Genomic DNA, 23,403 nt, shown 5'->3' on the forward strand with positions numbered 1-23,403 from the left:
CACAAAACAAGAATATAATAAAATACAATAAAATACACTTAACAACGAAATGATGCTGAACCTAATTACTTTTTCTTTGATACTCCAAAGGCGTGCAGGACCTCGAAGCACACAGGCTGAGTTTTGAGAAAGATATTAGGCTGAATTGTACTAAGGCTGGAACAGGACATGACCTGGGAGCTTTGGTTTTGACATTGATGTTTTTAAGTTTTTTTTTTTTTTTTTTTTTTTTTTTTTGCCCTCATCTTGTTTCAGAAAAGAAAAACAAAAGCCCTGAAGCTCAGAGTATATTTTTTCATGTCCTAGAAATGTGCAGTCTCCAGCTTTCTGGGTCGTTTCAATGTGGCATTGACAACATGGGCACAGGTAGACTCCTTTTTCAGGAAGCCAGTCAAATTCAGAAAGAAAAGCAAGATTGAGCTGTTCTTCTCTGCTGGCTATCTAATGAGGTGCGGGAAAGGCCAACAGTTCTGGAATAGGCCACACTCACAGACAGTGCCTGCCCTAGGAATAGATGGTGATCTCGATTTCACATAATGATGAAGGAAATGATTCCTTTCAAAAGCAAAGCACACGGCACCCATCCCCCATCCCTGAAGCCAAGTCTTATCCTTTTGCTTCTCTCCAAATACCCTTCTATCCACGCCGCGGGCTTGAACTTGTTAAGCACACTCCAGCCCCAAAGTTCTTGATGCTTTAAAATCCATTCTCTTCCCTGTGGTTTGTTAGAACTGCTTTTCCAAGGAGTCCAGCAACCATCTATTCCTATTTAAGCAAATAAGGTTAGCTGCCTTTTGCCATTCACAATTCAACAGTCCTCCTAAATTAATTTTTCCAAAAGTAATTCAAATAAAAGCTTGGTTGCCACTACTCTTTTCTGAGCCACAAGATTGAATAAGGCATCTGAATAAAAATGTGTATTACAGCCTTCTTTAATATTTAAGCATGACATTCATTGATTTGTTTCTTGTTTTCTGCAAACCTTGACAACATGATAAAATAAATCATAAGAACAAAATATAGTGGTAACATCTTTTATGGACTTCACATAGTCATCAATCTCAAGCTGTGAGTGAATTATCAGTACAGCAAAAAGATCTATGTTTTAAGATCTCCAATAGCACACTGGCTGGGGGTTTCTCACAAGCAAACTCAAGGCGAGTGACTGATAAGCATCATTATTGTTTTCTGAGAGTCTAGTTTATGGTGTGTAGTGGAGGGGTTGGCATATATGTTTCGGAAGCAAAGGTTTGATCAATTCTAAGTAGACATCTACCAACATATAAAAAATATAACAAGCCTTCCTGCTGAGCAGAATTATAGTATCCGCCACCCCGTGTCAGCCTGACAAGCCCCGTGTTGTGCTTCTGATTATATTTAATACAGAATTAACCTTTCTTAATGTGATAACTCTGTGTGAAACATGGATCAAACTGTAGATATCTGGACATGTTCCCCATTTTATGTGTCTTTTGATTTTTAGCAACAGCACTGTAAATGCAAAAGGAAAAAAGAAAAAAAGCCAGGAATTGTCGTCTAATTGCCACCCCTTGAACATATATAAACAAAAAACTGAAGAAACAATAACCTATTCCAAAGGTGACCCAACCTGGAGCTGGTGCTAGCTAGAGTTTAGAATAATGGAAAAGAGTCTGAAGATTGTAACACCAAGCACAACACAGCCTTTCCACAATCATCACTGCCTACAACTGTGAGACTGTGTCCCCACCATGCCCTCTCCAGGGAGCCTGCAGCCACCGACCCAGCCATTTGTGAACCCACCACAGGGCCTCTACATATTTGCAAACACCTGAACCAGCGTATTCCAAGTGCTGTCTTGTTCTTTTAGCATTATGTTCTTGCAATCTAAATGATATTTCCTTTTTTAAAAAAAGTTGCAATTTCTTCTGTGTGGATGGTGGCCCTCTATGGGGCTGAAGGCTTTAAGGGAAAAATCACCAACAAGTGATACGTAAGCAGCAACGAATTCAATTGCAGCAAACCACAACAACAGGATTATTCAGCGAGATTCCCCAAATCATGATCAACACTTATTCCTGGTAAGGCAGAAGAACACACTGAAGATCTAGAAAGGACATTCCAGGGCACAGAACGGCATCGATGGATTTACCAGAGCTTTCTTTCAATCTGGAAAATGGGTTAATGACAGCTTTAGAGGTGGGAGGCTTCAGTCTCTGGGTTGCAGGAGGAAATACTAAGATATTTTCTGACATCTTTTTTTCTATGTTGAATAGATGTGGTTTCCCACAAAGTCCCACAGTGCTTTGCACTCCATAAATATTAGTCCTCTTCCCTCACAACTTGAACTTCATGAAATATGATGCGGTGGTCCACTAGAGCACAGCTGCGCGTTCATGGGTCTGGAGTCTCAGGCATAGCTCATTTACATAGGTGGAACACCATTCATCACCCTCATCATTAATTCAAGTCAATTACACCATTCTGAAATATCTCCTCTTCGAGGCATGTTGCATCATTACCATCTACTTTTAATAAAATTATACTCACTCTTCCTTTAGTTGAGTCACTGTAACTCATGGTGGTTTTTTTTCCTCTCTTTTCTCACTATTCTAACCAATTAAAGTCACTATGATTTTCTTTACTCGGCCTAAGAGAAATTACCATCAGTGTTATTGCTTGTTTGACATTTTGGTTTTCCATTTGTTAAATTTTATTAGCAATATTGGAAATGTGAATTACTGTATCTTTGCAGCCAGGATGTTCTTTTGAGGAGTTCACACACCATTGGTGGCACTATATACAGCCATTGTAAACCTTTCAGCATCTGCATTTCGATGGGGGCTGCCCAGGCACTACCATAAGGCGATTGGGAAGAAATCATGGCTAATGCAGAAAATACCACTGGGAAGACCAAAGAAACGTGAAGCTGGTGATGGCTCAGGGGTCCCCCAGCCTGAATGACTTCTTCCTGGAGGTCCCTGATTTTCAGAGTCATAAAAATTGAAGCCTCTGTCCATTGAGTTCACCCTTGTTGCTAAAACATCTAATATCTACCTGGGGAAGGGCTTTACTGAATTAGATAATAGACCAAACATGGGTCAACTTACCTATAGGCATGCTTTACAATTTATTTGAGCTTTTTTGATCTCCAAGTCAGAAAAATTGAAGCGTCTGTCCATTGAGCTCACCCTTGTTGCTAAAACGTCTAATATCTACATGGGGAAGGGCTTTACTGAATTAGATCATAAGCCAAACATGGGTCAACTGAACTATAGACCTGCTTTGCATTTTATTCAAGCCTTTTTGATTTCCAAGTCAGAAAACCAAGAAATGTCTAGAGGGACTCTGTACACTTTGGATAAATAGAGTAAGAAACAAATTGTTAACTAGCCAGAACACAGACACAGCACTCCCACCACCACCAAGGCTCACGCAAGCACGCCATGTCCTCGTTGAAACCAGAGAAGGCTGGCTCACCAAGTCTCAGGGCCATCCCAAACAGAGTCATAAGGCAGTCAGGTATTTTCTTGTGATACCTAATTAAACTTCCTGAGATGGAACTAATTTGCTAAGTTTGGCTAGGGTGGTGGTGTTGGTCATATCACCCTATGTAGCAGATACTTAAGATTAACCTAGAATGAGTCCACTAGGCATGGACTGTGCCTCTGGTGTTCATGCTATGTCCCCATGCTCTGCACAGTGCTTGGTGCAGAATGGGGCTCACTAAGAACCTGCTGAGGGAGTAGTCTGGTCAGCTGCTTCATCCAAGTGCAGTTCTCTAAATGCTGAGTTCAGCACACCTGGATGCATGCGTTGGCCTCACACCTCCATGCCTCTGTTTCCTCATCTGTAAACTGGGGATGATGCTAGTGCCCACCTCAAAGAGCTGCTCTTGGGTTAAACACTGATATTTGTGGTGTGTGTATATGTAGTTACACACGTGTATGTATAGATGTAGGCAGAGACAGACAGCAGCAGCAGAGAGAAGAGAGAGAATAGCATGATATCTACTATGTAGCCTGTTCTCAGAAAAAGAATACACTGTCATCCCTTTGACTTGGGGTTAGCACTGATCACACCTCATTGACAGGGCATACTGAGCTGACTCGTTCCTGAACACATCTTGAGGTCCTAAAGAGGTCAATTTAAAAATCATGTAGGAAATCTGATGTTTGGGACAAGCTTATGTGTCCTCCGTAATTTCCTGTATCTTGTCACCTGTGCCTTCTCACCACCAGAAAAATCCACACTGAAGAGTGTCTGTGAAGAGCAAGGACTTCACAGAGGAAAGAATCCGTGAAAACCTCCAACCTGTGCATAAATGATATATTAAGATTTTTTTTTTCTTTCTGAATACTAATATATAATTCTCGAGAAAAAAGGATCACGTGTCCCTTTCTATCTGGTAGCCTGAAAATAATCTATAACATTGCATCAATATTCACTTAATAAAAGAGGAAGTTTGCATTGCTTATGCTACTTCCATTTGGCTCGCCTAGCTTTTAGATATTATGTGGAAGAGCGGTCCAGCAACACCTGTGCCTTGTCAGTCATTTAATTAAGCAAAGAAAGCTTGCTATTCATTTTATTTCTGTATATGTTAATGTTAAAAACTAATAGAAAACAGCTAGTAAATTGTCCCCTGCATATATTGGACACAGCAACAATTACTCTGGCAGAGAAGATATAATAAAAGAGGAAATTTTAATAGTATCCTTATTCCATTTATTCTCTTGGGCTTCTGTTTCAAGGTACTGTAGAAATTAACAATTATTCCTTCTCATTGTTTTTGATGATCTTTTTCTATTATGCTCCTACCTGACTTAAAATAAAAAATAATTTAAACTTACGGGTTTTTTATTCAATTTTATGGTGCCCTGAGATTTATATTCCAGGCATGAGGAAGAACTGAGAAGAATCAGAAAATAATCCAGAGAGCCTTTTCTTCTTATTTCTTGACAACTAGTTAAGGCCATGCCAGTCATTAGTACAACTGAGATTATCTTGATTTCAACTCAGAAATTCACATAATGAAAATAATTATCTTATACATCACTGTATTGACAAATATGTCTTTCTGGTACTTTAGGAATGTCTGTCATATGATATATCTAAATAGTTGCCGTAGCTCTACTATATAAGGCAATTAACTGAGTTTATATGGCAAATCGTCTAAGGATTTCTCCGGAATGCTTGGGGAAATCTAACAAACTGAAATATTCTTCAATTTATTGACATGCTACTATAATACACTGAAAAAAGTAGGCCATCAATAAACAGCTTCAGTTTGAAAACTAAGATCTTATTACAAGTGTAGGGACTGTGAGGCCCCTCACTTGGTTGAAATGAAGAAGACCAATTTTATCTTGTAAAGGTTACATCTGTTCTTTGTTTGGGCAGAAAAAAATGTGGTCATGATGAATGACAATGTGCAGTCAAGACAATGGGGTTTTAAAAGTCGCGTGTTTGCCAGTGACAGTTTCACCAGAACCACTTCCGAGGAGACACTGGAACCTTATTCAGTTCAAGGCACCTTTGGTTTTCACTGTGCCTCTCACGAGCTTCTCAGAGGCTGATCACTTCACTGGCCCTGGAAGGTGTGCACTCAGGGCTGTTTGACTCTTCCTGCTCCCTCCTAGGTGATTAAATCCACAGCGCCACACACCCCTCCAGGTCCAGCACAATAGTCACCCTGGAAATGCACAGATTTCCTAAGCATGGAAATATCCACTCTTTCCTACGTGCGCTAGTGTTCCATTGCTCACTAAGAAATCACCACAAATTTAGCCACTTAAAAAAACATGCATTCATCATTTCACCACCAAGAGTGGCCATGGCTTAGCTGGTCCTGTGCTCAGGCTCTCACACGCTGTAATAAAGAGGTCAGCAGTGGGGCTGCAGTCTTTTCTGGAGGTCGGGGTCCCCTTCCAAGCTCATGTGGCTGTTGGCAGAATTCAGTTCCTTGTGGTTGTAGGACTACAGTGCCTACTTTCTTGCTGTCTGTCAATGGAGACCATGCTAAGTACCTACAGGCTCCCATAGTTCCCTGCCACCAGCTCACTGGCTATTCACTTCCTCAAAGCCAGCAGAGAGGGTCCAGTCCTCTTTTAAGGAATTTCACCTGATTTACTCAGGCCCACTCAGGAAAATCACCCTTGATTAATTCAACATCAAGCTGATTAGAAACCTGGATTCCATCTGCAGAACCCCTTCACCTTTAGCAAATAATGTAACCCAATCATAGGACTGACATCTCACAGGAGCAGGGCTGGGCATCTTCCATGGTCCAGGTAGGTGACCATCACACCCGCTTTTACAAAGAACTCAAAGTATCTCTTACTATTTAGAGAACAGCAAGGGTAACCGAGGATTATGAGGCCTGTTTTGTCTGGGAGCAAAACATTATCTGTCTCTTGGTTTGCTCTTCTTTCCCCCAAGATCCCTGCTTTCTGTAGAAAATCAGTGCAAATCCCACATCCAGAAAATACTACCTGTGTAGCTACCTACCCCAATCTTCTTAGGAACCTTCCAGAACCATCCAGAGTGGTGTGAGGGTAGGGGTAGGCAGAATATTGAGGACATGCTTGGTTGCAGGGGTGGTAGGGAGTCAGCAACAGGCAGTAACAGCTTTGCCACCAAAGAAACAGCTGTCAGGATCAGAGAGTGTATCCCGTCCTCTGTGTGGCAGAGAGCACTCTACGGCTCCACCGAGATCCCATTCAAGAAACCTCTGAGTAGCTGCCGTGCCTTTGGAGCCTGCAGTTCTGGCTGAGGGGAGTCATCTCCCAGTAACCCATGCTTGCATTTACTGAGAAGCATGAAGCCACTTTTAATATATTTTTAATATTCTGGTTATCATGCAAAGACTCATCGATGAGGAAGTTTAAGCAGTGTGCAAACAAGGCAGCCTGCTGAGTGGTGTTGAGATACCTGGCACACCATGTCAACACAATGAGCCTCACGTTGTGTTTCTGATTATATTTAATAATACAAAATTAGCCTTTCTTAATGTAACATATTGCGCCTCAATGCCATTTGTTTGAGATAAAAACATCCCTTCCTACTTTTCAGATGTATTAAAAGGACTCACGTGGTGACTAAAATTTCTAGGCATTTTCAAGCATTTGCAAAACAGTAGGAAAACAGAGCAATTCTGTGAAACCAGGCAGAGAGAAGGGATGCAGAAATGGGCTTCATTACCCAAAGTCAAGGCAGATCAGTCCAGACACTTGAGGTTGGGGTGCTCAGCGTTTACTTGTGGTGGGAGCACCAAGGCCACTCTATCCTGAGGGTGCAGTCCCCTTTTCTTCTTCCTTCACCCCAAGCTCAGTGATAAAGCAAGGAAAGGGTCCCCAGACTGCAGAGCCCCACTTCATGCACTCCAGCCCACTGAGAAGCCCAGCAGGGAGCACTTAGGCAGGATCTGCTGGTAGGAGCTTCTGGAAGGACTCCAGCAATCCACTTCACATCGAGGGAGGAGAGTTGCGCCTCCAGACTGAACACACAGTAGGTTTAGTTCTCGCTCCACTGTCTTGCAGGGCATTCTGATACTAGATTTTTCCATCTCCCCTTTCTGTTCTGATATGGCTTGACTGTGTCCCCACCCAAATCTCATCCTGAATTGCAATAATCCCCACGTGTCATGGGAGGGACCCAGTGGGAGGTAACTGAATCATGGGGGCCTGTGTTTCCCATGCTGTTCTCGTGGTAGTGAATAAGTCTCATGAGATGTGATAATTTTATAAATGGGAGTTCCCCTGCACACACTGTCTTGCCTGCTGCCACGTAAGATGTGTCTTTCTTTCTGCCACGATGGTGAGGCCTCCCCAGCCATGTGAAACTGCGACTCTATTAAACCTCTTTTTCTTTATAAATTACCCAGTCTTGGGATTATTAGCAATGTGAGAACAGACTAATATATATCCCAAATAACTCTGAGTTCAAACATAAAATGTGCTTTCTGCTTCTGTTAAGTTAGCAAAGATCACAGGATGGAGTAGCATTTGAGTTTGAGAAGAAGGAGGAGATCCCACTTCCTGTATTTTCCTTTTTATGCTTTCTTAGGCTTAACACATTCTCAAGAAACTTTTATTAAGCAAATACCCAAGATTATGAAGACCTTTATTGACCCCCTAGTTATGCAGAACAGGACACAACAGAGGCCCTAAGCCTATAGTCCCTATACATTCAGGCCATTATGATGCTACAGTCCCTGGCAATCCACAGGTCTAAATAGGCATTGCAGAGCAAGCCGCTCATGGCTGTGGGCTCCCACAGAACCTGGGGCTCAAATGAGCTCTGATCTGAAGCTGTGAAGACAAGAAGGACTCAAAGCCACTCCCCAGTGAAAAAGGCTGATGGTAGCCAAGGAGGAAGGTGAAAGGTATTTTCACGGATAGACAAGAGGAGGAAATTTTGGCTTCACAGTTTAATATGAGGGAAAGGACTGGAATATTTTCCAAATGATGATACCTGGGAATATATCTTCAAGGAGTAATTCAACAAAAGCAAAAGTTCTTCTAGAGAGAGAAGCTAAAGCTATTTTTAGACATGCTTTAGAAAATTGACATATTGACTGACGAATACAATGCAGCTGATAAAAGTAAATATTGCAATCAATGAAACACCCCCTACAAGAAAAACAGCAATACTTTGAAATATGAAAATAAACAGGAATTTCTACTTTCACATATTAGTATCTATTAATATGCATGTCATATGCAGCAAACCATGTGACTCCAGAAATTCCAGATGACCACAGCTAGACAAAGAACTTAGACTAAAACTATAAGCCCTGAAAGCATTTCAAAAAATAATGGAGGCTGCGCATGGTGGCTCATACCTTTAATCTCAACACTTTGGAATGCTGAAGCCAGAGGATTGCTTGTGCACAGTTTAAAACCAGTCTGAGTAACAAAGCAAAACCCTGTTTCTACAAAGAAAATTCTTTTTAAAAATAAAATAATGGAGTTATTTCAAATGTACGCAGGAGGAATAGATTACTCAATGCAAGATGTAAATAATTGGTAAACTATTTTTCAAAAAAAAGTTAGATCTTTATGATACATCTTACAACAAATAAACTCCAGATGGAATAAAGAAGTAAATGAAAAATAGCATTATATAATAAAAGGGATAAGGCCAGGCTTGGTGGCTCGCGCCAGTAATCCCAGCACTTTGGGAGGACAAGGCGTGTGGATCACCTGAGGTCAGGGTTTCAAGACTAGCCTGGTCAACATAGTGAAATCCCGTCTCTACTAAAAATACAGAAAAAAAAAAAAAAAAAAAAAAAAGCTGGGCGTGGTGGCAGGCAGCTGTAATCCCAGTTAGTCAGGAGGCTGAGGTAGGAAAATTGCTAGAGCTGTGGGGCTGGAGGTTGCAGTGAGCTGAGATCGCGCCATGGCACTCCAGCCTGGGCAACAGAGCAAGACTCTGTTTCAAAAAAAAAAAAAAATTAAGCCAAGCGTGGTGGTGGGCACCTGTAATCCCAGCTACTTGGGAGGCTGAGGCAGGACAATCGTTTGAACCTGGGAGACAGAAGCCACAGTGAGCAGAGATCGTGTCACTGCACTCCAGCCTGGGTGACAGAGTGAGACTCTGTCTCAATAAATAAATAAATAAATGGGATAAATAAACATGATATTTTTTTAAAAAGATATATACATTTTGAGTGAGGCCTTTCCAAGCACAAGGCCTAAATAAGAAAACAGAAGAAATGACTAGAGATTTCTCTGGACGAAGATGAAAACACTGCTAAACAAAGAAATACATAATTAAAAACTAAAATGAAAGCAAATTGAGAGACAATGTTTGCTAAATGTGTGAGTAGCCTATGGTTATTACCCTGGACAGAGGAAAAGAATCAACAAATCAATAAGGAAAAGATAAATCCCTACCTGGAAAATGGGCCAGTATTGTGGCAAAGACGTTTCACAAAAGAGAAACAGGAATGGTGGATAGAGGAGCGTGCGTTCACGCGGGGCCGCAGGTCTTACCGTGGTGTTCCTGTGGTGTCATCCCTGTCAGTATCCTAGGAGAGGTTTGTTTGCCTGTTCTGTTCTGCCTTGCTCTTTAGTGGCCATAGCACTGTTCTCAAGAACCTGGTGGAAGGAAGGAGAAATTCTCCTATGTTGTTGGGTGAAAACGTAAATTGGTAAAAGCATTTTCTTTTCTTTATTGAGATGGAGTCTCCCTCTGTCGCCCAGGCTGAAGTGCAGTGGCGCTATCAAGGCTCAATGCAAGCTCCGCCTCCCGGGTTCACACCATTCTCCTGCCTCAGCCTCCCATGTAGCTGGGACTACAGGCGCCCGCCACCACACCTGGTTAATTTTTTTGTGTTTTTAGTAGAGACCAGGTTTCACCGTGTTAGCCAGGATGGTCTCCATCTCCTGACTTCGTGATCCGCCCACCTCGGCCTCCCTAAGTGCCGTGATTACAGGCGTCAGCCACCGTTGGCAATGCATACACAATTTATTTAAAACATGCATAGTCTTTGAACCTAGAATTCCATTTCTAGAAATATTTCTGAGGGAAACTAGGACAAGTACAAAAAGCCCTGAGTTCATCAAGTTCAACGCAGTATTATTTACAACATCAGAGACTCAGAAACATGCTACATTTGGGTCCACTAGGGTCTACCAGGTGCCTGAGCTTCCAAAGAGTGAGCAGAGTAACAGCTGCCTTCCAGAAACGCTGTGAAGAGTTCATACCAGGAAATAAGTGCAGAGCATGGCACACAGCCAGCCTGTATCATACTATTATTCTCGCTGTTGTTTAGCCATACCATGAAATACCAAGTGCCATTAAGAAAAATGTTGGAGAAATTTGTGTATTCACCTGGGGAAATTTGAGACACAGTAAATGCCGAGAAAGTAAGTTACAAAACCACAATGAGAGGGAATTTCTATTTTTGAAAACTATATATATATGAATATGTATCATAAGCATTCTGAAAAGAAATATGCAAAATGTTAATAGCACCTATCTATGGGTTCTGGGAATATGCAGTAATTCTTTATTCATAATTCTCTGTGTATTCTTATTTATCTACAATGATTGTAGATTTCTAGGGTGATAAAACAAATGAAATATATTTTAACTCTGAAGACGATGTAGAGACAAAGAAAATATTTACGATGCAGTCTGGGGTGGAGAGATAGACATGTGGCCCACAGGTCAGGAGCCATCCCCCCCCACCGGCAGGCACGAACGCCAAGGAGGCCAAGGGTTCTCAGCTCCAGCCTGGCCTTCTAGGAACCTCTGGAGGCGTGCTTGTCAAAGGAGGAGAAGTGATCACACTTTATGCAACAGCCTGGTTAGTTTGATGTATCACTTTTCAATACTTGGACATGCAGCATGTGGGTGCCTTTATATGCTCTTGCTCTGGGTGCCACAATGTCAGGGGTGCCTTGGGTCATGAGGATATCAGAATTTTCTTGTGGTCGATGATGTTTTAATTTTTTTTACTATTGTTATAAATGGTCTTTTTATTTAAAAAATTAGAAATTAGGTCATAAAATGACCAAAATGACAGGTTTCCTTTGGGGGCCAGGGCATGGCAATGCACGGCAGCCCCTTCCCCAACCCACATGCCCGTCAGCTCATGCCTGGGCCCCCAGACTCGCCACATCGCCAGGCACCCTGACCTGCATCAGTCTCAGGCCTCAGGCCTCGAGCCTCTGTGGGCCCCGCTCCTGCACAGGCTCTCCTGGACCCAGAAGCCCTGACCCCTGCCATGCCGAGTGTTCCTGCAGCCAGCATCATCGAGGCCTGCATTCCACTTCCTCTCAAAGGTCTGGGGGCTTTTCCAGAAACACCCGCCCTGATGCCCTGGGCAGACGCTGGAACTCTCTGTTGACCAATTGGCCCATGACTCCAAAGCGTCTGTCTGGCTGCCTTGTGGTGAGGTGAATCCCCTTTCCCCTGAGGGGACAGGACAGGGCGTCCAGTTCATTCGTGGTCTCCCTCGAGGCCAGCCCCTCTCTCTCTCCATCTCCTGTGTGTCTGTGTCTGCATGTATGTATGTATGTATGTGTATACATCTGTGTATGTGTGTGTATATATCTGTGTATGCATGTGTCTATATGACTGTGTGTGTATGTGTCTGTGTGCGCATATGTGTGTTACTGTGCCTGTGTGTGTGTGCATTGGTGTGAGTGTATGTGTGTCTGTTTCTGGGGGCATTTTGTGTGTCTGTGTGTATATGAGTGCCTGTGTGTGGATGTGTGTCTGTGTGCATGTCTATGTGTGTCTATATGTGTCTGTGTGTCTGTGTGTACCTGTGCATGTATGTGTCTGGGTATATGTGTGTGTGCATTTGTGTGAATGTGTGTGTATGTGTGTCTGTGTTGGTCTATGTGTGTGTTTGTGTGTCTGTGAGCAACTATATCTGAGTGTGTTGGTGGTGTGTGTGTTTGTGTCTATCTGTATTATGTCTATGTGTGTGTCTCTGTGTGTGTGTGTCTGTGTATATGTGTATGTGTATGTCTGTCTGTATATCTGTTTGTGTGTGTCTGTGTATGTGCGTGTCTATGTATGTCTGTGTCTATGTGTGTGTGTCTGTGTCTGTTTCTGTGTTGTGTCTGTGTATGTTAGTGTCTGTGGATGTATGTGGATGTGTATCTCTGTGTATTTGTGTTGTGTCTATGTATGTTTGTGTCTGGGTTTATATGTATCTTTGTGTATGTCTGTGTGTGTGTCTGTGTGTGTGTCTCTGTGTGTGCATCTGTGTGTGTGTCTGTGTGTCTGTGTTATGTCTATGTGTGTCTGTATCTATGTGTGTGCGTGTCTGTGTTGTGTCTATGTGTGTGTGTTTGTGTCTATATGTGTGTCTCTGTGTGTGTGTCTGTGTATCTGTCTCTGTGTGTGTTTCTGAGTGCATTTGTATCTAGGTGTATGTGTGTGTCTGTGTGTGTGTCTCTATGTGTGTGTCTGTGTTGTGTCTACGTGTGTGTGTCTGTATCTATGTGTGTATCTGTGTTATGTCTATGTGCATGTGTGTGTCTATATGTGTGTCTTTGTGGGTGTATCTCTCTGTGTTGTGTCCATGTGTGTGTGTTTCTGAGTGCATTTGTGTCCAGGTGTGTGTGTGTCTGTGTGTGTGTGTGTGTCTGTGTGAGTGTGCATGTATAGAAGGAAAGAAGATGCCCTCACGGGTTGGAATGGTGCATCTACCTGGCTTTTGGGGGCTGAGAGGACTGTACCCTAAGGGAGGGTGACTGCGACGGACGTGGACCGTAGTGACTCTGTCTGTTGCAGAGAGCACACTGGCTCTGAAAACACTGCCTGCACGGCCTGGCAGTGACACCGCACTGTGTAGACTCAGAGACCTGAAAGGCCCAGGTAGCACCCAGTGACTGGGACCAGCAAGCAAAGGGCATAAAGTAGTAGATTTTGGATAAATGCTTGATGGTTGAAGTTTGCTCCCTGGGCTCATGGCCAACGGAGCCAGCTGAATTTGCACACGCTGCAAGAGCTGACCTGCTGGTGTTCCACATGCAGACACTGAAATTCCCCTCTCGGGCGCAGCCACCTCTACTCAGGTTTTAGCCAAGACAGAACTCAGGGATTCCTAAACTCAGGAAACATGATGGAAGTGTGATGTATCCTTTCCCTCTGAGTGCGGTATTAGCAGTGTATCGTCATAGAAGTCGAGAGAAGCTTTGCGGTATCTGCAACAACTACATTATGACCAGGAAATGTCAGCAATTCTCACATTTCTTCTGAAAAGGTGAAGGTGGTTTCTGTGCCCACCACAGACTAGCTCAGGGATGTGTTAAAGAAGGGCGTATCACATGTTTTTTATATCATCTGTACCAACTATTTGGTTATTTTCGTATATCACAACTGCATTTCAATATTTGATTTCATTTCACAGATTAAAAAGATCCTTCTGGAAGGGGAATCCTAAAGCCACTCCAAATGCCAGGGGGTCTGTCCAGGGCAGAGATGCCAAGGGCCCCACCAGGGGGTGCCATGAGCTTAACACCCCATCAGTCACCAACTTCAGGTTGCAAACTGGGCAAAATGAGCATTTTCTAAGGAAATCCATCCTTACTACATACCTCCCAGCTTCCTCAATTTAAGTGGCAACTCCAACTTTGTTCCAGCACCTGGTGCCAGGAGCTCAAGATGAAAGAAGGCCATGGGATGGAGCCAACCACAATACAGCCTTTGAGCCAGGAGAAAGAATAGACAAAGCTGGAAAATAAGCACAGAGCTTTGTTATTATGGTAACTTTGGCTGGTGTAAGAAAGCACAGGCTTTAAAATGCTCAGGGTCACACAGAAGCAAAGATCTGGGGCCTATTTGTTTGGGAGCCAGAGATTTGGGGAGAAACCGCCAGGATCATAATTCTGGCTGGCACTGTGGGTAATGACCCAGAACTGGTTTGTTTTGACAGTTAAAACCCAAAGCAGACCACCGAGATGCTGCATGCAGTTAAAACTAAGCTGGGCCTCATAGGCAGAGCCCGAAACCAAAGGCACCAGTCGCCTGAGATCTGTGCTCTCTTTCTCTCCCACCTGGGTAGAATTGAGCATGGAGGTCACCCAGGAAGTAACCTGGATGATAAGTTAGGAAGAATTAGGCTGCTGGGCTGCTCATGAAGGTCAGACCACATTTTGCTGGTAAACCTGCCAGATGCCCACCCATGCCAGAGCCCGTGCTAGGGGCCCCAGTATCTCCAGATCTAATTTTTCCAAGAGAAAATGCTTGCAGTTCTTCTTTCTCCACCTGAGATGGAGGCTGTGATGCCGACATAAGCAGCCTGTTTCGGAATAAGTGTAATGCCTAGCTTGGCATTTTAAAGGTATAAATGGATATTTCAATCAGTGCAAGAAAATCCACAGAAAAACAAATAGGATATGACCCTTTCTCAAATATCAAGCCCCAGCATAAATCCAGCCCGTCCTCCCCCAGGAACATTCCAAGTCCAGTATTAGCCCCTACGGCTGGAAAGAGTCCAAAGCTGAATTTAAAGGGAATTTTGGGAAACTCTTATAAAGTAATGAACACGTCTGGCATTCCTGGCTGTAACAGGGTAGCTTGTAGCAAAGTGATCCCACCACTGAGAACAACTATAAAAGCTAGGTAGAAAAAAAAATCTGTTTGAAGACATTGGAGACCACTCAAGACAGGCAGGACTCGAGGGTGCGAGATCCCAGAGGGAAGAGGAAGCGCTGAGATGAGTCCTCATTCACGGATGCTTTTTTCCCACTGGGGAATTTGCCAATTTACAGCACAGGGCACAGAGCTGACAGGAAAAATGGGAGAACCCAGAAAAGTCTCAATGGGCTGAGAAGACAAAAAGTAAAGTGTTGTACAGCCAGAAAATGAAGGGCCAAGCTTCTAGTGTAAAGGGAACCCCTAGAGAAGGGAGCCTGATATTCTGCGCCCAATTCCCCCTGGGGCATTTGTTAATGCTGAGCTTCCCAGACACAGGGCAAGAGGAAGAGAAACCGAGAGGAAAGCAGCTGCTAAGAGGCTTAAAAGCTAAGCAGGGATTTTGGCAGGCTCCCAGCCCTGGGGACACAGAAATGGAAGTTCAGAGCCCACTGAGAAGGAGGGGCCCTGATAAGTACTGCACGCTTTTAGCTGAGATTCCTGAAGGAACACAGCCCAGGAGCAAGAACAACCCAAAATAGGTCACCCCTTCCAAAGCCAGTTGGAAGCCTGGAGGGGCCAAGGACATCTTCCCGCACTCCATCCCCCTCAAGAAGAAAATGGTAACAGCATCCAGGGTCTTTACCATTGCATTTTTACATGCAAGTATAGACATTCAATTTTAAAATATCAAGCAAGACATGCAGTAGATATAAATTATCAAAAAATCAAGGGAAAAAATGATAATAGGAACAGGCTCACAGGTGATCCAGATGTCGGAATAATCAGACACGAACTTTAAAATAACTCCAGTAAACATGTTTAAGAAGATAGATGAAAAATAGAGAGCTGCACCACCAAAGTGGATTCCATAAGAAGGAATCAAAGTGGAAAATGTAAGACAGAATGTAAAGATTCAATCAACTGACTCAATTGAACATTAGAGAGAGCAGAAAAGAGGATAAATGAACTGATAGATAAGTCAGTGTGAAATCTCCAAAATGGGAACAGAGGAGAAAATTGGAAAACACTGTCAACAGCATAAGAGGTATTTGGGATATGGAAAAAAAGTCTAACATATGGTAAATGGGAAGAGTAGGATAAAAGCATCATTTGAAGAGATGTCAGTTGAGAAATTTCTACTTCTGACAGAAGAATGTCAAGATGTCCTATGAACCCACAAGAAGGATAAATACAAAAACCACTTCATGTAAAAACTGCTGAAAATCAAAGACAGAAAAAAAAATGTTAGAGGAAGATGGACAACTGGCTTCACAAAAGAAATGAAAAAAGTCAAAAGACAGTGGAAAGAAATCTTCAAAATGCTGGAAGTAAATAATTGCTAAGTTAGGAATTAAATGCTCATTGAAATATCCTTTGGAAAATAACACATAAGGTTCAAAAAACTAGAATGTTCATTTCCAGTAGACTCACACCAAAAGAAACAGTAAAGCAAATTATTCAGGCACAAGACAAATGGTCCTAAGTGGAAGCATAGCAAGGTAGGAATAAACAAAGCACATCAGAAAGAAGAAATGTGGAGGCAAATCTGAAGGAATAATGATTGCTTAAAACAATAATAGTAATATGTGGAGAGTTTGAAGTATACATAAATTAAAATGCAAAACAACAACACTATGAAAGAGAAGAGGGGAATAAATGTAGTTAAATGTAGTTGCACCATTAGAGAAATGGAAAAAGAACTAAACTGAGGTTGACTCTAAGAAGTCAAGAACGTACAAGTTTCCCAGACTGAGATGGGCCCATAGAGGGTGAAAATTAAAGAATAAATAGTAATTAAATTGGCTGATGTCAGAAGAAGGAAAAATAGAAGAATGAATGAATACCAACAAATAAGAGGTCAAATAAAATCTCTTCATACCAAAGGTTACATTAAATGTAAATGGAATAAATATGCTAATTAGAAGACTAATATTTTCTTTTAAATAAATTGTTAAAGCCTAACTATAGGCTGCTTACATATATGCTAGATGATGCTTGTTTCAATTATAAGAACAAAATTGAATTGTAAGTAAAACAATGAAAATAAGAAAAAGAGAGATCCTATGCAAACACCAGCCCAAAGAAGACTAATAAGCCTGTATTAATATAGACTTTAAGGCAAAATGTATTACTAGAAATACAGAGAGATAGTTCATAATGATAAAATGGACAGCTCAGCAGTAGCATAAAACAATCCTAAATTTGTTTCATCTAATAAAATGTCCTCAAAATATATAAAACAAACCAGAAAGAAATAAAAGTAAAGCCATAGAAATCCACACATTTAAATGGGGATGTTAACACACCTCTTTCAGTGGAAGGTAAGCAAAACAGAAAAGTCACAATGAACAGATCTGACTTATTTAACATATAGAACACTATACCCAACAATTGCTGGATATATATTCTTTACAAGAGCACATAAAACATTTCGTAAAGTAGACTAGGTGATGAATTATAAAATAAGTCTCAACAAATTTCAGAGGACTGGACTCTTACATAATATCATCTATAACCAGAGCAGAATTGAGCTAGAAATCAATAACAGAAGGATAATAAGAAATTATTTTCTAATTATTTGGAAATTAAGAAATGAAATTTTTAATAAAAGCATGGTAAAAAAGAAATTATAATGAAAATTAGAAAATATTTTGGGCTAAATAATAATATATATGATATATTATACCAAAATTTGCAAATAAAGTAGTGCCTACACAGAAATGTGTAGCCTTACATGCATATGCTAGAAACACAAAAAGTCTAAAAAACGATATATCCAAGTTAAAAGTATTTAAATGTTTTGATCCCAAAATCTCTTTGTAGTCTTAAAAGTTAGTAAAGATTCCAAAGAACCTTTGTTTATGTGGCTAATATCCATTTTTATTTACCATATTCTAAATTAAGCCTGAGAGATTTTTAAAGTTTTTTATTATCTTAAAATAATAATAATACATCCAGTACATCTTAATATAAATAATCTTATTTTAAGAAAAATGTATTCTAAAGCAGAATATTTAGTGCTTTGGCGTTGGGTAGCATTGTCTTACATTTTTTAAAATTTCTAAAATATCTGGCTTAATGGAAGACAGCTGAGTTCTCACATTTGCAGCTATAGTCAATCTGTTGCAATATTTTATTTTGGTTAAAGTATGTAAAGAAAATCTAATTTCATAAAGGTATCTAGCTGGAAAAAGGAGAAGTATTTTAATGTCTTTGTCAGATAATTGTGTATGGTCTTCTTTGATACCGCACCAAAATTTGGCAGGTGTAGTTTCTAAAGACTAATTGCAATGTGAATTTGAATCCGTATAAATACAGTTTTTTTGCATGCTGTGACATTAAAACCTATTGGTCTGTTTTGCACATTAAATGGATAGTTCACCCATGTACCATTTTGTAACATAATGCAATGGTTATTTGGAAAATATTGGTTAAGCGAGTTATGCACATCTTGCAAATGTTTATATATGCCTTTATACAATTATTTTAAAATTATATTCATTAATATTCATTAATATCTCTACCTATATTATCATAAGAGTCTTAAAGTACTGGGAAGCTGTTGAGTTAATAGTTAGTGGGAACAATCTTCCCAGTTTTCCTGGGACTATTATAACTTCAGTGCTGAAACTTCTGTAACTCAGAAAATCCCATGGTCTTAGGCAAACCAGCATGGTGGACTGATAGTTGGTAGATGCACATTTTCCATAATTTTTAATCTTGCTTAAATCCTTGGATTTTATCATTAGCAATAAATGCTTTTGGTGGTTTTTCTTGAAAGACAGACTCATTTGATTCTTCTTTTGGAAAAATGTCTGTCAGATACCCAAGTTAGAATAAGTATAACCTGTCTATTATTTGTGTTTTTTTTAAGTAAAAATAGAAGTCCATGAAAAAAGTGGCAAGTTCACTTTGCATCTCAAACCACTACAAAACTGCTTTACTTTGAGGCAATCACTGGACTTCAGTGTGTAGCCAAAATGCTTTATGCATACTTCCCCTTGTGCCATACAAAATTTTAAAATTAATAATTATTGGCTGCTCATCAAATATATTTTTAACTGGAACTAGGATTTTGTTTGCAAGTAAGTGACATTAAATCATAAAATGACTCCCAGTATATTGTGGTTGTCACTATGCTAATTTAAGCTAGGGCACCAACAGTTTTACTCACCATTGTTTCTGCATCATCAGTGCAAATTAAAACACAATAGAAAGGGTAATAAATATTGTAATATTGTCTTAATGTTATTATACAAATGTTGCTGATCTCACAGAGCTTCTACAAATGTCCTGAAGATCCCCAGAGTTCCCAGAAAACACTTTGGGAACTGGCGATCTAAGTACCCATATCACGAGCCTAAAAACGACAGGTAAAGTGAGCCCAAAGAAATGAAAAGTGTAAGATAAATTAACCATTCAATATATGGATTTAATAGTGTGTTATAAACAGCAGCAGAAAAAAGAATAAAGAGCAGAAACCAGTAAAATATAAAGCAAATATAGCAGAAAATAAACAAAAAACCTGAAGTTGGCTTTTTGAGAAGTCCAACAAAATATATAAACGGATATAGTGAGACTGGTGGAGAAAAAGAGAAACAATAACACCAACAGCAGAAACGAAAAAGGACCCATCAATAGAGGTATTCAGACATTAAAAAGATAAGTAATAACATGGGATTTTGAACAACTTTATGTCAATACATTTGGAGAATTTAGGTGGAATGGGCAAATTTATTGAAACATACCAAACAGACTGAAGAAAAAACAGGAAATCTTAAAAGTTAAAAGTCTACTAAAGAAATTAAATCTGTTGTTCAAACACACCTTAAAGGAAAAAAAATCAATTTCCACATGGCTTCACTGGTGAATTGTTCTAAATGTTGAAGAAAGAAATGACATGAATCTTACACACACCTTTTAAAGCTAGCAGAAGAGAAACTATTCTTCCAATACATTTTTTGAAGCCAATATAATCTTGACCTCAAAATCTGACAAGGACATTAACGAACAAGAAAAACTATAGGCTTATATCTCTAATTAACATAGGTACAAATATCTCAAATAAAATATCAACAGACCAAATCCAGTGATAAAGAAAAGGTGGGTGTGTCACATCTCCACAGTGTTTATTTTAGGTTCAAGTTTGGTATAAATTTGAAAATTAGTCAGTATAATTGACCACATTGATACTAGAAAGGAAAAACCCTGAAAGCCTTGTAGCAGAAGCAGAAAATGACTTTAATAAAATTCAACATTCATTCATGATAAAAATTTAGCAAATTAGCACTAAGAAGAACCTTTCTTAATTTGCCAAAGCACACACATACACACCAGCAAAGATTATATTTACTGATGAAATATTGAAACGTGCCCCCTGAAATTGGGAAAAAAGGCAAAAGTGTTTGCTATTATCACTATAATCACAACACTGTACTAGACATGTTAAGTATTGTAATAAGACGAGAAAAATAAAGGTTTGAATGTTAAAAGGGAAAAACTAAACCTTATTACTTTTAGATGACAGGATTATGTATATGGAAAATCTTACAGATAAATTCTTAGGCTTAATAAGTAAATTTATCAAAGTATCTGGATTGAAGGTTAAAGTACAGAAATCAAAATTGCATTTCTATATACTAGAATCAAACAAGAGAAAATTATTTTTTCACAGATATTAATTATAGTATAGCATGAAAAATTATTTATCAAGGAATTAATCTTCTGAAAGATGTACAGTCTCTGCACAGAAAACAGCAAAACATCACTGAGAGAAATGATATGGGCCTGAAATGAATGAAGGTCTATCCTGTGCACATTGATTAACCAACTCAATAGTGTAATTACGTCAGGTCTCTAGAGCCTCAATAAAATCTGCCTTAGAATCCTAGGAGGATTTGTGTGTGTGAAACTAACAAACTGGTCTTAAATGGATGTGAAAATGCAAATGGCCCTCTTGAAAATGAGATTTATTATACTTAAATAAGGAATTAATAACTAAAATTCATGATGCAAGGGTAAAGAATCCACAAACACAAACATATACGTGCAGTCATGGCAATGTTTTGGTGGAAGACAGACCACATATACAAGGGCAGTCCCATATATTATAATGGAGCTGAAAAATTCCTATTATCTAGTGACTTCCTGATGATCTTGAACCTTTGTAGGCCTCGGTTAATGTGTATGTTTTTGTCTTCATTTTTAACAAATTTTTTTTTTAATTCAGTAACAAAATTGAAAATAGAAAAAGAGTTATAGAATAAGAATGGAAAGAAAGAAAATATTTTTGTACAGCTGTACAATGTGTGTTTTGAGGTAAGTTGTTACAAGAGTCAAAAAGTTAAAAAAAATTAAGTTTATAAAGTAAAACTAATTACAGTATGCTAGTTAATTATTTACTAATTTATTATTAAATAATACATTTTTAATAAATTTAGTGTGGCCTGATTCATTGTTTCTGGAGCCCCCAGTAGTGTACAGTCACGTCCTAGGCCTTCACATTCACTCACCACTCACTCACTGACTCACCCAGAGCAAGTTCCGGTTCTGCAAGCTCCATTCATACAAGCATACCATTTTTTATCTTTTATCCTTTATTTTTACTGCGTTTAGATGCACCAGTAATTAGCACTGTGTTACAGTTGCCTAGAGTATTCAGTACAGTATCATGCTGTGTAGATTTGTAGCCTAGGAACAACAGGCTAAACCACATGGCCTAGGTGTGTAGTGGGCTATACCATCTAGGTTTGTGCAAGCACACCCTATGACTTTCACACGGTGAAATCACCTAAAGATGCATTTCTCAGAATGTATCCCCATCTTTAAGCAACACATGACTGTGTATGTATATATGTGTATGTGAGTATGTACGTGTATATGCATGTGTGTACGACCTTTAAACTTAATACGTCACCAAATGCCTCTGGTAGCCAGTGGGGTAATGATAGCCTTTTCAAAAAATGGTGCTCTAGAGACTCTATATCCACGAGCAAAAAAATGAACCTGACACTTATCTCCCACCATACAAAAAACTCATTGCCAGATCATAGACCCAAATGTAAATGGCAAATCAATAATAGCTTTTAGAAGGTAATATGGGAGGATATCATTGTGACCTCAAGGTAGGCAAAAATTTCTTACATAGAAAACAAAAAGCATTAATCATAAAGGAAAAGATGATTCATTGAACTTAATTCAATACAAAAATTTGTATTTACTAAAAGATATCATTAAGAGAATAAAAGAAAGCACAGTGTGGGAGAAAATATTTCCCATACACGTACACAACAATTAACTCAGATCCTGGATATAAAGGGAACTCCTACACTTAAACAAGAAATAGACAACCCAGTTTTCTAAAAATAATCAAAAGTATAATGTATAAAAGGAAAATTGATAAATTTCGACTTCATCAAAATTAAAAACATTTATTCTGTGAAAAATCCTGGTAAGATGAAGAAAAAATAAGCTATAGTGGGAGAAAATATTTGCAAATTATACATCTGACCAATGAATATATAAAAACTCAACAGCAATAAAACCAACAATCCAACAGGGAAATGGGAAAAGGACATGATGAAATGTTTCACCAAAGAAGCTATTCAGATGGCATATAAGCGCGAGAGCAAAATGTTTAATGTCATTTGCCATTAGGAAAATGCAAATTAAAACCACAACAAGATATCCCTACACACCTACCAGAATGACTACAATCAAAATCAAATACAGGGACAGCCCCAAATGCTGATGAGGATGCAAGGAAACTGTATTATGCATCCATCGCTGGTGGGAAGGTGAAATGATATAGCTACTCCAAAAAACAGTTTAGCAGCTTCTTTATAATGAAACATGCAACTGTCACATCACCTGACAGTTGAAATCTTGACCATTAACCCAGAGGAATGAAAACAGGTTCCCATGAAAACCTGTACATGAATGTTCATAGCTAAAAGCTGAAAACCACTCAGATGTTCTTCAACAGGGGAATGGCTAAGCCAACAGTGTACAACCACATCATGGAACACTACACAACAATGAAAGGAGCAAACTATTGATACCGCACTTGGATGAAACTCGAAGGAATTGGGCTGAGTCAAAAAAGTCAATCCCAAAAGATTACACCCGGATGATTCCATGTATATAACATTTCTGAAATGACAACGTTATAGAAATGGAGTCATGGTTACCAGGGATTAGAAACAGGGTGAGAGGTATGGCTACAAAAGGACAGCATGTGAGACTCTTGGAATGATGGAAATGCTTTGTGTCTTGGTTGTATTAAAATCAACATCCTGTTTGTGATATTGTACCTTA

This window comes from Chlorocebus sabaeus, chromosome 9 (assembly GCF_047675955.1).
Source record: "Chlorocebus sabaeus isolate Y175 chromosome 9, mChlSab1.0.hap1, whole genome shotgun sequence".
NCBI lineage: Eukaryota > Metazoa > Chordata > Mammalia > Primates > Cercopithecidae > Chlorocebus > Chlorocebus sabaeus.